This window comes from Macaca mulatta, chromosome 1 (assembly GCF_049350105.2).
Source record: "Macaca mulatta isolate MMU2019108-1 chromosome 1, T2T-MMU8v2.0, whole genome shotgun sequence".
NCBI classification, from domain to species: domain Eukaryota; kingdom Metazoa; phylum Chordata; class Mammalia; order Primates; family Cercopithecidae; genus Macaca; species Macaca mulatta.
In genome coordinates this window covers 2,010,330-2,026,201 of record NC_133406.1, presented here as the reverse complement: position 1 = coordinate 2,026,201, position 15,872 = coordinate 2,010,330, and the positions used below count along the sequence as shown (strand labels likewise).

At 41.3% G+C, this 15,872-nt stretch overlaps 1 protein-coding gene and 1 long non-coding RNA gene across 4 annotated transcripts in view; one reads left to right on the top strand and one right to left on the bottom strand.

Moving 5' to 3' along the window:
* Nucleotides 1-15,872, bottom strand: part of ZNF695 (zinc finger protein 695) — a 33,965-nt gene that overhangs the window by 14,762 nt on the left and 3,331 nt on the right. The window lies entirely within an intron of this gene.
* Nucleotides 6,882-13,919, top strand: LOC144340128 (uncharacterized). The gene is made up of 2 exons (XR_013415847.1): nucleotides 6,882-7,020; nucleotides 11,895-13,919. It is a non-coding gene; the product is annotated as an uncharacterized LOC144340128 (long non-coding RNA).

Here is a 15,872-nt window from a genome sequence, read left to right as displayed (position 1 = left end):
CTCTACCAAACCCAAGCAGAGCAGGCCCTGTAACCTTTCTTTGGAACAAAGGCTGAACTCAACTCTCATGAATATATCTGGGAGCCCTCATGCATGGCCCTGGCTTCACTTAGAATCATCTGGAACACTTAAAACAATATGGATGCTCCCACCCAGACCAACAGACAGAATCGGGGAGGGAAGCACAGAGGTGACAGTATTTCTTTAAACTGGCCATGTCATCCTAATTGAAGCCTGGGGTGAGAGCCACTTAGCTAAGTATTACCCCTCGAGTCTCAATGTACAGATAAATAATTTGGTATTCCAGGCCCTAGTCTAAGTAATGTGATTCCAGAGGTTTAGAAGGGGTCTACAAATTGGCTTCTTGCACGCTGATGCTGCCTCTCCTAGACCATTATGGTAGCACTCAGCTAGAGAAAGCAGGCACAGCACTGAGTCCCTTACACTCAGCGCTGTGATCACAACACAAATACTTATGGAACAAAGTGAAGGTCACAAATCAGCATCCTGAAACATGGCATTTTCTGCTGGCCCTTATCAAGCTGGACCCCTATGGACTCCAGTAGGAACGGCATGTCCAACAGACCAAAGAAGAGACCTGGAGCCAAAAAATGAGACATAGGCTTTAACTGCTTTGCAAAAAGCAAGCAGTTCATATAGCATTTTCACTTAACACCCTCCACCTGGCAACCCCCACCTAGCAACCCTCATTGCTGTCAGCTACATCTGCCATACAGGCTCATTCTCAAGGGAGGCTCACGTTTAGCTGTTGCTGTCACACAGGTGCATCCACCATACACTCCACCCTCCCATACCCTTGAATACCCTCACATTCTTTTCAGGCCATGCTTTCGTGATTTCCCCGGGGGCAGGTATATGGAGGAACATTGTGGCCAGATGCCACAGCAGCAATAGCAACTACAACAACAAAAACAAAACCACAAAAAGGAGTAACAATCACACTGCATAGAAAGTCCTCCCAAGAGCTTGGAATTGGATCCTGAGTGCATCACAGCAAGCCTGTGGTGGTGGAGGAGGAAGAGGGCGGCTCTGCAGACACAATAGTTCCTCCTGCTCCGGAGAGAGGCCACCATCTGCACCTGGTTAGCAAAATGGTTTTACTGCACACCATTCACCAGTGGAAGGTGCTGTGCTGACTGCCCAGCCTCTGTTTGCCAAGTGAGACAGCAAGGTTTGCAAGCTACGTGTGCCAGCTGGAGAAAGACTCAGAAGCCAACATGATATGCGATGAAACCCATGTCCCCACCCCCGCCACCAGGGGCAGTCCATCAACCGGGGTCTGTTATCCTGTTACCCGAAGTTCCTGACAGATAGTGGGGCTATGTGAACATCCCTGAGGCAAGACAGTAAAAGGCAGAACACACTGTAATGCTTGATAGCAGAAAAGGATGAAAATACCCAGAAACATCCCAGGCGTGTACACTCCTCTCCCAGAGGAGACAGGGAGCCTATATTCAGCATCCTTAATCCATTTCCCATTAAAAAAAGAAAAGTGCAGTCGTCTGCCAGTGCTCATTCAGTTTTACATAAGCACACTCCTTGAGGCTGAAGTAAATCTGACTGATTTTCTTTTTTTTTTTCTGAGACGGAGCCTCCCTATGTCACCCAGGCTGGACTGCAGTGGCGCAATCTTGGCTCACTGCAAGCTCCGCCTGCCGGGTTTACGCCATTCTCTTTCCTTAGCCTCCCGAGTAGCTGGGACTACAGGTGCCTGCCACCACGCCCAGCTAATTTTTTTGTGTTTTTAGTAGAGACAGGGTTTCACCGTGTTAGCCAGGATGGTCTCGATTTCCTGACCTCGTGATCCACCTGCCTCGGCCTCCCAAAGTGCTGGGATAACAGGCATTAGCCACCGCGCCTGGCCAAATCTGACTGATTTTCAATGTTAAGATATAATATAAAAACTGTCCTTGGAATTATTTCTAACTTGTCTCTAATCCCAATGCAACAGAAATATATATGATGTTACATTAGGATCAGAGACAGGACAGAAATGTAACGGAAATGTCTATGATGTTACATTAGGATTAGAGACAAGAGTATTCTCAGGGCGAATGAGAAATGGGTTAAAGAAAACAAATTTCAACCAGGAATTTTGCATGTAGCCAATCAAAACTTTATAAGTGAAGGAGAAACAAAATTCTTTCCAGACAAGCAAATGCTAGGGGAATTCATGACCACCAGACTTGCCTTATCAGAAGTTTTAAGAGAATGCTGGCCGGGCGCGGTGGCTCACGCCTGTAATCCCAGCACTTTGGGAGGCCGAGGCGGGCGGATCATGAGGTCAGGAGATGGAGACCATCCTGGCTAACACAGTGAAACCCCGTCTCTACTAAAAAATACAAAAAATTAGCCAGGCGTGGTGGCGGCGCCTGTAGTCCCAACTACTTGGGAGGCTGAGGCAGAAGAATAGCATGAACCTGGGAGGCGGAGCTTGCAGTGAACTGAGATTGCACTACTGCACTCCAGCCTGGGCAACAGAGTGAGACTCCGTCTCAAAAAAAAAAAAAAAAAAGAGAGAGAGAGAATGCTAAATATGGAAACAAAAGACCATTTCTGGCCACCACAAAAAACACACTTAGGTACACAGACCACTTACACTATAAAGCAACCACACAAACAAGTCTAACAAGCAGCTAACAATGCAATGACAGGATCAAATCCACACATATCAAGGCCAGGCATGGTGGCTCATGCCTGTAAGTCCAGCATTTTGGGAGCATAAGGCATGAGAACTGCTTGAGCCCAGGAGTTCAAGGCCAGCCTAGGCAAAATAGTGAGACCCTGTTTCTACTAAAAAAAAAAAAAAAAAAAAGAAAAAAAAAGGTAAGAAAAAAAGAAAAAAACACGTATCAGTATTAACTTTGAATGTAAACAGGCTAAATGCCCCACTTAAAAAGCACAGAGTGCAAGTTGCATAAAGAAGACGCAACTCTATGGTCTTCCAGAAACCCATGTCACATACAGTGACACCCATAGGCTAAAAGTAACCAGAAGGAGAAAAATCTATCAAGCAATGAGAAAAGAAAAATGAGCTATTCTTATTTCAGACAAAACAGACTTTAAACCAACAATAACGAAAAAAAGACAGGCCAGGAGCAGAGGATAGCATCTGTAATCAGCACTTTGGGAGGCCAAAGAGGGAGACTCACTTGAACCTAGGATTTCAAGAGACCAGCCTGGGCAACATAGCAAGACCCTGTCTCTGTTAAAAAAAAAAAAAAAAAAAAGAAGGAAAGAAAGAAAGAAAAAAAGAAAAAAAAAAGAGCCAGGCATGGTGGTGGCTCTAGCCTGTAATCCCCTCACTTTGAGAGGCCAAGGCAGGCGGATCACTTGAGGTCAGGAGTTTGAGACCAGCCTGGCCAACATGGTGAAACTCCATCTCTACTAAAAATTAAAAAAAAATTAGCCTGGCGTTGTGGCACGTGCCTGTAATCCCAGCGACTTGGGAAGCTGACACATGAGAATCACTTGAACCCAGGAGGTGGAGGTTGCAGTGAGCCGAGTTCTCACCATTGCACTCCAGCCTGGGTGACAGAGCAACACTTCGTCTCAAAATAAAAAAAAAAAAGAAAGAAAGAAAGAAAAAAGACAAAGAAGGGCATTGCATAATGATAAAATGTTCAATAAAATCAGAAAACTTGGCCGGGCGCGGTGGCTCACGCCTGTAATCCCAGCACTTTGGAAGGCCGAGGCGGGCGGATCACAAGGTCAGGAGATCGAGACCATGGTGAAACCCCGTCTCTACTAAAAATAGAAAAAAATTAGCCGGGCGCAGTGGCGGGCGCCTGTAGTCCCAGCTACTCGGGAGGCTGAGGCCGGAGAATGGCGTGAACCCGGGAGGCGGAGCTTGCAGTGAGCCGAGATTGCGCCACTGCACTCCAGCCTGGGCGACAGGGCGAGACTCCGTCTCAAAAAAAAAAAAAAAAAATCAGAAAACTTAAATATTCTAAATATATATGCAACAATACTGAAGCACCCAGATTCATAAAACTATTTCTTAGAGACCTATGAATAGACACAGATAACCATACAGTATTAGTGGAAGACTTTAACACTCCACTGACAGTATGAGATCATCAAAGCAGAAAACTAACAAAGTTAGGGACCTGAACCCAACACCTGAACAACGGACTGAATACACATCTCCAGAACACTCCATTCAACAACGGAATGCCCATTCTTCCCATCCGCACATGGCATGTATTCGCAAATCAACCACACGCTTGGCCATCACACCAACTGCACTGTCAGACGACAGCTAAATAAAAACAGATCTCAGTATCAAGAAGATCTCTGAAAACCATACAGTTACGTGGAAATTAAACAACCTGCTTCTGAATGACTGGGTAAATAATGAAATTAAGGCAGAAATGAAGAAATATTTGAAATGAATAAAGAAAAGACACAGCATTTCAGAATCTCTTGGACACAGCTAAAGCAATGTTAAGAGAAAAGTTTATAGTGCCAAAAGCCCAGTTCAAAAGGTTAGAAAAATCTCATATTAACCACCTAGCATCAGACCTAGATGAGTTAGAAAAATAAGAGCATACCAACCTCAAAGCTAGAAGAAGAAAAGAAATAACAACGGCCAGGTGCGGTGGCTCACGCCTTTGGGAGACCAAGGCGAGCGGATCACCTGAGGTCAGGAGTTCGAGACCTGCCTGGCCAACACAGCAAAACCCCGTCTCTACTAAAAATACAAAAATTAGCCGGGTGTGGTGGCATTCGCTTGTGATCCCAGCTACTCGGGAGGCTGAAGCAGCAGAATCGCTTGAACCCAGGAGGCGGAGGTTGCAGTGAGCTGAGATCGCGCCACTGCACTCCAGCCTGGGCGAAAGAGCGAGGCTCTGTCTCAAAAAAAAAAAAAAAAAAAAAAAAGGCAAAGGACATGAACTGAAATTTCTCAAAAGAAGATATGCACATGGCCAATATGCATATGAAAAAATGTTCAAAATCACTGATCATTAGAGAAATGCAACACAAAACCACAATGATGCTATATTACACCATTCAAAATGGTTATAATTAGAAAGTAAAAAAATAACATGCTGGTGAGGTTGCAGAAACAAAGGAATGCCTATACACTGCTGGTGAAAACGTACATTAGCCACTGTGGAAAGCATTTTGGAGATTTCTGAAATAACTTAAACCAGGGCTGCCATTTGACCCAGCAATCCCATTACAGGGTATACACCCAAAGGAGTATAAATCGTTCTCCAGGCCGGGCGCGGTGGCTCAAGCCTGTAATCCCAGCACTTTGGGAGGCCGACATGGGCGGATCACGAGGTCAGGAGATCGAGACCATCCTGGCTAACACCGTGAAACCCCGTCTCTACTAAAAATACAAAAAACTAGCCGGGCGAGGTGGCGGGCGCCTGTAGTCCCAGCTACTCCGGAGGCTGAGGCAGGAGAATGGCGTGAACCCGGGAGGCGGAGCTTGCAGTGAGCTGAGATCCGGCCACTGCACTCCAGCCCGGGCTACAGAGCAAGACTCCGTCTCAAAAAAAAAAAAAAAAAAATCGTTCTCCAACAAAGACACATTGCATGTGTATGTTCACTGTAGCCTTTTCACAATAGCAAAGACATAGAATCAACCTACATGCCCATCAACAACGGACTGAATAAATAACATGATGTACATGAACACCAGGGAATGCTATGCAGCCATAACAAACACAAAATCATGTCCTTTGCAGCAACATGAATGCCGCTGGATAATTTAATTAACACAGAACAGAGAACCAAATACTGCATGTTCTCTCTTATATGTGGGAGCTAAATATTGAGTAAACATAGACACAAAGATGGGAACAAAAGACATTGGGGCCAACTTTAGAGTAGAAGGAAGGTAAGAATAGAAGCTACCTGTTGGATGTTATGCTCATTATCTGTGTAATGAAATAATTTGTGCACCAAACCACCATGAAACAAAATTTGCCAGTATAACAAACCTGCACACATACTCCCTGAATCTAAAATAAATGTTGGAAAAGAAAAAATAAATAAACTGTAAATAAATTATAGGGGAAAAAGTTTCTCTATCTTTATAGTTTTGGTAAACTAAATTCAGTGATGGATATTCATTAAATATCCAGATAATTTCCAAATAAGATGTAATGCTAAGATATTTAGCTACTAAATATGAGTTCATCTTATATATTTTGGGCTTTTTATTTCAGAAAAACAAAATATATTTAGATGTTGGTAAATATGTTATGTTCCACACTGAAACACTGTTCAATTAGAACTATATTTCTAAAAACGTGTATTCATAAATTCTTAGTATTTCAATGACAGTTAAAATTTCTTCTTAGGGCCGGGCACGTGGCTCACGACTATAATCCCAGCACTTTGGGAGGCTGAGGCGGGCAGATCACCTGAGGTTAGGAGTTTGAGACCAGCCTGGCCAACATGGTGAAACCCCGTCTCTACTAAAATACAAAAATTAGCCAGGCATGGTGGTGGGCGCCTGTAATCCCAGCTCCTCAGGAGGCTGAGGCAGGAGAATCACTGAACCTCGGGGGCGGAGGCTGTAGTGAGCTGAGATTACACCACTGCACTCCAGCCTGGGCGACAGAGCGAGACTCCATCTCAAAAGAAAAGGAAAGAAAAGAAAAAAACAAAAAAAGTGTATTCATAAATTCTTAGTGTGCAGGGGCCTTTGAAAACAGTATGCTGAGAATAGATAGGGCTCAAGGACAGTATCTCCAATTGAACTTTTAATGAACTCCCGTAGGCGCCAAGAAGGCGGGCAGATAAGGAAGAGCATAGAAACAAAGAACTTAGTAGAAGGTTACATCTGGGAAAAGAAAGTTTGTTTTGCATTGCATTCTTTCTGCTGACGTGGGGTTTATGGAGTATAAATAAAGTGAGGCGGAGGCTCTGAGCGCGGCCGCCATGTTCTCTGTGTGTCTTTGTCTTTTGTGTGTTCTTTCATTCTCCACCACCCCCCGGCACGGACCCCAACAAGTGGCGCAGCGAGCAGGGTCAGCACGGGTGAGTAGGGGAAAACAAGGAGGGGAACCCCCTAGGGGCGGGTAAGGCCCAGATATTGTTAAGGGGAACCTTCTTAAGCTTTCATTATGGGGAATTCCATCTCTCTGGCCTCAGAATATTTACGGCTGTTTCAAGGACTATTGCTGTCTATAGGAGTAGAAGTGAAAGAAAAAGACTTTGAAGTGATTGTTTGCCCATGTTGAACAACATTGTTACTGGTTTCAGTATCAGACTAAAGTGCAGCTGAATCGCAGAGAATGGTTACAGGTAGTAAAAACTCTGCTTAGAGCTCTCCAGTTAGGGGATATTATGCCTCTAAAATTGTGGACCTTGTGTGACTCTATCACTCAGACATTAGAGTTACTTGAGACTGATTCAGAGTGTGGTAATGTAGCCACAGGAGGAAAGGTATCTGAGGATTTGGAAAAAAAATAAATCTGAAATGAAGCCCATTTGTGCCAGGATAACAGAGGATGGGGGCGTAGCAAAAGGGGGAGAAGAGAAAAAGCCAGCTCTTCCTTCTTCTAAGGGAAATTCTGACATGCAGAGTATTATGGAAATGCTTCAACAAATATTACAGATATATTCTTCTAATTCACCTTTGCGAGCTTTCCCTGTTTCTTTTCCTTCTGCCCTGTTAAAAGAGGATTTTCCAGAGCCTCCAATCCCCCGGCTTCCTTATCTTTGCCTTTGTTTGGCAAAGTTGAAGCCCTGTTCACATCAGACATACTTTAAATTTATACTAAACACCTGTTTAATATGTTAAAACCAGTGTATATGTATATCTTATTGTTTGTTAAAATATTATGAGTATTTCAATAGTCAATAAACACATTAATATTAACTATTAATATTAATATAGTATTAATAACCCCAGCTAGGAAATTGTTATGTTATAGGGGTGCATAGGTTCCACCAATTTACACTCCAAACAGAAGTTGAGTATTCGAGTTGCTTAACACATTAACTACCTCTTGATATTTTCTGTGTTTTTAAATTTTAACCATTGTATTGTGTATATAATGATTCTCAATTTGGTATTAATATACATATTTCCTAGTGAGTAATGATGTTAGACATATAGGTTTATTGTCATTTCTTTGTTCTGCTACTTTTGGTTGGGTTATTTGCCTTTTCTTATTAATATGTTGAGATTCTTTATATTTGGGGATATGAGTATTATTATATATTATATATACTTTTAATTTTAAAAAAAAAATTTAAGGAGCTGGATCTGTTTCCAACTATTTGTGCTTCTTTTGCTCCTAATGCTCAGTTTTCAAATGGTGGCAATAATGTCCAATTTAATGCCTTACAAATTAAATTTTTAAAAAGAAATGAAAGCTGCCATTTCTAACTATGGATCTCAATCTCCTTTTATCCTTGGTCTTCTTGATGTTTTTTCATCAGAAAATCTGATGATTCCTATAGACTGGAAGACTTTGGGGAAGGCTTTTCTTGATCGTTCTCAGTGGTTACAATTGCACAGCTGGTAAATGAACAAGGCACATGTATAGGCTAGGAAAAATATTATGTGTGATCACCCCGGACCCACTGAGGAACAACTCACAGGCACGGGCCAATATGCTACTCTTAATGCTCAGGCTGGTTTAGATGATGTTGCCTTTACTCAAATCAAGACTTTGTTTTTGAGGGCCTGAAATAAGGTAGAGATAACAGGAAAATGTTCCCTTTCCTCTGTGAAGATTTTACAGGGCACAAATGAACAATATTTAGATTTCGTAGCCCGTCTTCAGGATGCTGTCTTCAAAATTGTAGGTGCTGGCCTTGCTTCAAAAATTTTGTTACAAACATTGTCTTTTAAAAATGCTTATGCTGACTGTTAAAAATTGTTAAAATCGTTAAAGGCCAATGGGGCCAATTTAGATAAATATATTAAAACTTGTGTTAGTGTTGGAGGGGCTCTTTATGATGGTCAATTATTTGCTGGAGCTTTGTCTAAAGCCTTAAAAGGAAATAACAAACAAGGTGTTTGTTTGCAGTGTGGTAAACCTAGACATTTCAAAAAAAAGAATGTCATAAAAATTGAACACTTTTATCCCTCAAGGCAGAAAGCTGCCTTCAGAGGTGTACAAATATTGTGGTAAAGGTAGACATTGGACAAATAAATGTCGTTCCAAAACTGATAAAAGTGGAAATTTACTGTCTCCTCTCCTGGGAAACGGGAGTCGGGGCCCACAGGCTTGGGGCCCCAACAATTACAATACAAGACTACTACAATATTCAGTGAGCAATGGCCTACAACATTAAGGAATAAATTCAAGTCCTCCTTAAGGATCCCACACCTTACCCCAGTTTCTCAGCTTTATGCGGCAACTAAGCAGAGCGCCGCTGCTGACTTAGCTATTACTCAGCCTTACACTTTGTCTCCTAATAGAGGAGTATATAAATTAGCTATTAGAGTGTGTGACCCTTTGCCAAAAGGACATGTAGGACTTTTGTTAGGTCAAAACAACAGTGCTATACGGAAATTAATGATGATCCCAGAAATCATTGATCTTGATGTTACTAATAAAATTTTTATTATGGTACAAGTTTCACAATTTATACGCCTAGAGGCAGGGGAACGTATTCTCAATAGGGAGGATTTGGTAGCACAGAAAAAACTGTTTTTTGGGAAACTTTAGTTTCTAATCAAAAGCCTTTATGTTCATTGCATATTAATGGAATAGTTTTTAAAGGGTTAATTAATATGGGGGTGAATATGTCTATTATTTGTTTAAATTAGTGGCCTGTTCAATGGGAAAAAAGACAAGTTTCAGTTATACTCACTGGCTTGGGTGCTGCTTCTGTGATTTATCAAGACGTAGAACCTTTAACCTGTGTCAGTCCTAAAGGTCAACAAGGTCAAGTGTTTTTTTTTATTTTTATATTGTTCCTATCAATATTAATTTTTGGGAACAAGATCTTTCACAACAATTTGCTGCTTTTTTAAACATTCCTCATATTTCCTCAGCTGCCAAAAATAAGATGTTCAAAATGGGCTACAATCCTTTAAACTCACAGCCACCACTCCTATTTAGGTGAAACAGTGACCATTATTTAAAGAAATACTTAGGACTCTAAAAGAGTAAGTCAAAAAACAAATGGCCGAGAGGAATATAAAGCCACATATTTCTGCATGGAATTCCCGTCTTTGTCTTGTCTTAAAACTATAAATGTTTACATTAAACCTAGGGAAAGTTTACAGCCTGGTCTTCCTAATCCTGCCCTTATCCCACAAAGTTAAAACCAGAGAAAAGCAGCAAGATGCTTTTGTATCATTACAAACTCAGCTTTCTTTCTACTCACTTAATATTGCCACAGAAAAAATTTAACTGGATTTTCTTATTCAATATTTAGGTTATACCTTGGGGGCACAAAATATTCGACCCCAAAAAATTCAAATTCGACGTGATCATTTAAAAACATTAAATGATTTTCAAAAGCTTCCAGGAGACATTAATTGGATGCGTCCTGTTTTAGGAATACCAACATATCAGTTATAACATCTTTTTTCTATTCTAGAAGGAGACAGTCACTTGGACAACTCACGCCATTTAACTCCTTTGGCTTTACAGGAACTCCAGCTTGTTGAAGAGCAACTTCAAAAGGCCCTTCCTTTTGTTTATTTCATACTTTACCTTCTCCCACAGGAATGATTCATCAAACTAATCGACCACTAAATTGGATCTTTTTGTCCAATAAAATATCTAAACGCTTGGCTATTTATATCGATCGTTTAGCTGAACTGATCATCAAAGGACAGCATCACTGTGGACAACTTTGGGGAGGAGATCCTTCCTTAATTATCTCTCAATTCACTCATAGTCAGATCACTTATCTTCTTGCAACTTCTGATTCTTGGCAAGAAGCTTCATCAATCTTGAGTTACAGTTTATCCTTATCCCTCGGTGCAACAGGGAGAATTGTTTGCTGTTCTGATGATCTTACTTGATTTCCCTACTACTGGTTGTAACATTGTTAGTGATTCTCAATACGCTGTTTATGTTACTTCTTATATTTCTCAGGCCACTTTACCTCTTTGTGCTACTTCTTCTCTTCAGAAATTCTTTTCTTTGTTATCCTTTACTTTGAGCCAACATCGAGCTCCTTTATTCATCACTCATCTTCGTTCTCATTCTCAACTTTCTGGACCATTAGTTCATGGTAATACTCAGATTGATTTGCTTTTAATCGGCCACCTACATGCTGCAGAACAAAAATATACTCTACATCATACTAATAGTTCTGGCCTTCAACGATGGTTTCATTTAACTCATAAACAAGCTCGTTCTCTTATTCGAGCTTGTCCTTCCTGTGCTCCTTTGAGCATTCCATCCTTCCATCCTGGGGTTAATCTACGAGGTGTCCCTTCTTTTGGACGATTAAAATGTTCATCATACCATTGATACCTTTTCTCATTTCTGTTATTACTCATCTCTTAGCTTATTTCGCCATCATGGGCATTCCTCATACTTAAAACTAATAATGCCCCTGCCTATGTCTCTCGTAAATTACAAGTTTTCTTACAGCAATACAATATTCAACATATCACCGGTATCCCGGGCAACACTCAAGGTCAAGCCATCATTGAGCGCGCAAATTTAACTTTAAAAACTTAACTATTAAAACAAAACAAAAAGGGGGAAATGAGCCCCCCAGAAACCAGATTTTGAAGGTTCTTTTTACCTTAATTTTTTTGAATCAATGGAGACAATTGCAAGACTCTGCTGTCGTAACCCATCTTTCCTCACCTCCCTCGGTGATAGTCCCCGCTGACAGTTTAAAGGTTTGGTATCCTAATGAAGAAGGTAAGTATGTTCAAGGGCAAGTTCTAAAACAGGGACGGGGCTATGCTCTTGTCCTTACAGGGAGCGGACCTGAGTGGTTTCCTACAAGATGATTGAAACCCTGTTGAAAAGAGAATTGGATTCAGCATGCATTTCTTCCTTTGTTGGATGTGCCTCGGCGGGGGACTTATTTCTCTTAGTGAGGCTTTGTATGAATATTGGACTTATATTCCCTTTCCGCCCTTGTATCAGGGAGTCGCCTGGGGAGAGGCGGAAATTAAGGTTTTCACCAATGACACTACTTGGATGCCGTCCCCCTATATGGACAAGGACAATATAGAATGGGAAACGGGAATTATAATCAGCACATACCAATTTGGAGTGGAAGGAGTTCCAATATGTATGGGAAATAGTCCTCATTGTCTCCGAAAATCGCATGAAGCTTGGGCTGTTCGTTATAATCATAGTCATGTGGCTGCTAATACTGTTATTATTGTAACTAGAAGCTTTCAGTATAATCATACTGTATATAGTAATGAAACTATTCCTAGTTCTTTACTTTTTTGTCCTATTCTAGAGGTTTCTCCTAATATTGAGGTGCTGGAGTGACAACAATGTCGGGGAACTAAACCCCGGATTTTATTAGAATACAATGGGATGCAAATAACTGATTGAAGTGTGCACGGTGATTTTCAAACAAAATTTAGTCACATACCTTTGAAATGACACTGGGTAAATAAAAGTATTGCTGCTAACAGTAATGAAACCTTGGTATGGCGTGAAGGAGGCCTGAAGTACAGAGTTATTTTTGGAAGTTGTTAGTTGCAGGCGATGCCATTAGCACTTTTGTGGGAAATATGCCCTTAATCTTTCTAACCCGAATAACTCCTTTCATATTCAGTTATATCGGAATACCTCCTGATATACTATTGCTTGTGTCCGTAAGCCCTACCTATTATTAGCAGGAAATTTGACATGGGATAATCTTACGGGGATTGTTAATTGTACAGATACATGTACATTTTTGTCTTGCCTCAATCATTCCTGGTGGCACAACTTTACTGGGGATATTTATATCCTCAGGGCTCGTAAGGAAATTTGGCTACCTGTTAACCTTACGCGACCATGGGGGGCATCACCTCTTGAGACTTATATTTGGACTTCTCTCCAGCGAACCCTCCGTGCCCTTGGACTTATAATTGCCTCGGTGATGAGCCTTGTCGCCATCGTCTCCACTGCAGCCATAGCAGGACTCGCTCTTCGTCAAAGCATACAAAATGCTGAATTTATGCAGCAATGGCATGAACAATCTCACCGGTTATGGCTTCAACAACGAAACATTGACTCTTAACTTGCTGAAAGATTGGACAACATGGAGCAAGCATTGACATGGCTTGGAGATCAGCTCACTGTACTCAGTACTCGGATGACATTACAATGTGATTGGAACTCCACTTAATTTTGTGTAACGCCTGTGCCTTTTAACATCTCTCAAAATTGGACTGTAATCCGAAAATTATTAGTAGGCCATAAAAACATTAGTTTGGACATCCAAGAGCTCACTCAGAACATTTCCGAAGCATTTCGACAACAATTACATGTGTTGTCCGGAACTGTAACCCTTCAGGAGCTGGGTCAGCGCCTTGCTGCCTTTAACCCATGGACCCAGATGAAGACATGGATTTCTACAATCTCTGCAAGTATATTGCTTTGGGCACTTGGATTGGGTCTACTTCTTTTGGTGATTCGATGCTCCCTCCGTCGCCTCCAAAAACAAAAGAAAACACAAGAACAAATATGGGCTACCTTTTTAGGATTGAGGCAAAACAAAAAAAAAAGGGGGGAAATGCAGGGGCCTTTGAAAACAGTATGCTGAGAATAGATAGGGCTCAAGGACAGTATCTCCAATTGAACTTTTAATGAACTCCCGTAGGCGCCAAGAAGGCGGGCAGATAAGGAAGAGCATAGAAACAAAGAACTTAGTAGAAGGTTACATCTGGGAAAAGAAAGTTTGTTTTGCATTGCATTCTTTCTGCTGATGTGGGGTTTATGGAGTATAAATAAAGTGAGGCGGAGGCTCTGAGCGCGGCCGCCATGTTCTCTGTGTGTCTTTGTCTTTTGTGTGTTCTTTCATTCTCCACCACCCCCGGCACGGACCCCAACATTAGTGTTTGAATGACAGCTAAAATTTCTTCTTAGGGCCAGGCATCTGGCTCATGCCTGTAATCCCAGCACTTTGGGAGGCCAAGGAGGGCAGATCACCTGGGGTTAGGAGTTTGAGACCAGACTGGGCAACATGGTGAAACCCCATCTCTACTAAAATACAAAAATTAGCCAGGCATGGTGGCGGGCGCCTATAATCCCCGCTACTCAGGAGGCTGAGAATCATTGAACCCGCGGGGAGGGCAGAGGTTGCAGTGAGCTGAGAGTGCACCACTGCACTCCAGCCTGGGCGATAGAGCGCGACTCCGTCTCAAAAAGAACAACAACAACAAAAAAAGAGCACTCACGATGACCAAGTGGGATTTATCCCAGGGATGCAAAGATGGTTCAACATATGTAAATCAATCCATGTGACACATCATATTAACAGAAGAAGAAAAACCATATGATCATTTCAACTGATGCTGAAAAAGAATTTCATAAAATTCAACATAACATCCCTCAATGATTAAAAAAAAATCCTCGAAAAACTGAGTATAAAAGGAGCATACACAGTAAAATCATAAATGACAGAACCACAGCTAGTATACTGAAGAAGGAAAAACTGACAGCTATACCTCTAAGATGTGGAACAAGAAAAGGATGCCAACTTTCACCAGTTATTCAACAGTATTGGAAGTCCTAACTAGAACAGACAAGAGAACAAAACAAAGCTCTCCAAATTCGAAAGGAAGAAATCAAATTATTCTTGTTTGAAATGATATGATTGTCCACTTGGAGAAACCTAAAGGCTCTACCAAAAAACTATTCAAACTGAAAAGCAAATTTGGTAAAGTGGTAGGATACAATACTAACATATGATAATCAGTAGCTTTTCATGCCAACAGCAAACAATCTGAAAAAGACATGAAGAAAGTAATCCCACTTATGATAGCAACAAATAAAATACCTAGGAATAAACTTAACCAAAGAAGTGAAAGATTTCAACCACAGAAACTATAAACCATTGATGAAAGAAACTGAAGAGCACACAAAATAACTGAAATATATTCCGTGTTCATGGATTGGAAGAATCAGTATTGTTTAAATGTCCGTAACTCCCCAAAGCATTCTACAAACTGTGTAATACCTACCAAAATACCAAAGACATTCTTCACAGAAATAGAAAAACTAAGCCTAAAATTTTTTTTGGAATCACAAAAGATTAACAATAGCCAAAGCCATCCTGAGCAAAAAGGAAAAAACTGGAGGAATTACTCTACTTGACTTCATATTATAGTACACAGCTATAGCAACAAAAACAGCATGGTACTAGCATAAGACACATAGATCAATGGAACAGAATAAAGAACCAAGAAAAAATCAGTACATCTACAGCAAATTCATTTGTGACAGAAGTGCCAAGAACATACTCTGGGGGAAACAACAGTCTCTCAATAAATTGTGCTGGAAAAACTGGATATTCATACGCAGAAGAAAACTTGACCCCTTGAACCCCTTGGCCGGGTGTGGTGGCTCACACGTTATCTCAGCACTTTGGGAGGCCAAGGCAGCAGGGTCACTTGAGGCCAGGAGTTCGAGACCAGCCTGGCCAAGGAGTCTGACCAGCCTGGCCAACATAGTGAAACCCTGTCTCTATTAAAACACAAAAATTAGCTAGCTGTGGTGGCCCCGGCCTGTGGTCCCAGTTTACCCGGGAGGCTGAGGCATGAGAATCACCTGAGCCCAGGGGACGACAGAGTGAGACTGTCTCAAAAAAAAAAAAAAAAAAAAAAAACCAACAAAAAATAACAACAAAAAAAACTTGGCTCCCACCTCTCGGCATTTCCAAAAAATCAAATCAAAATGGATTAAAGATTTAAATCTAAGACCTCAAACTATGAACAGAAAACATAA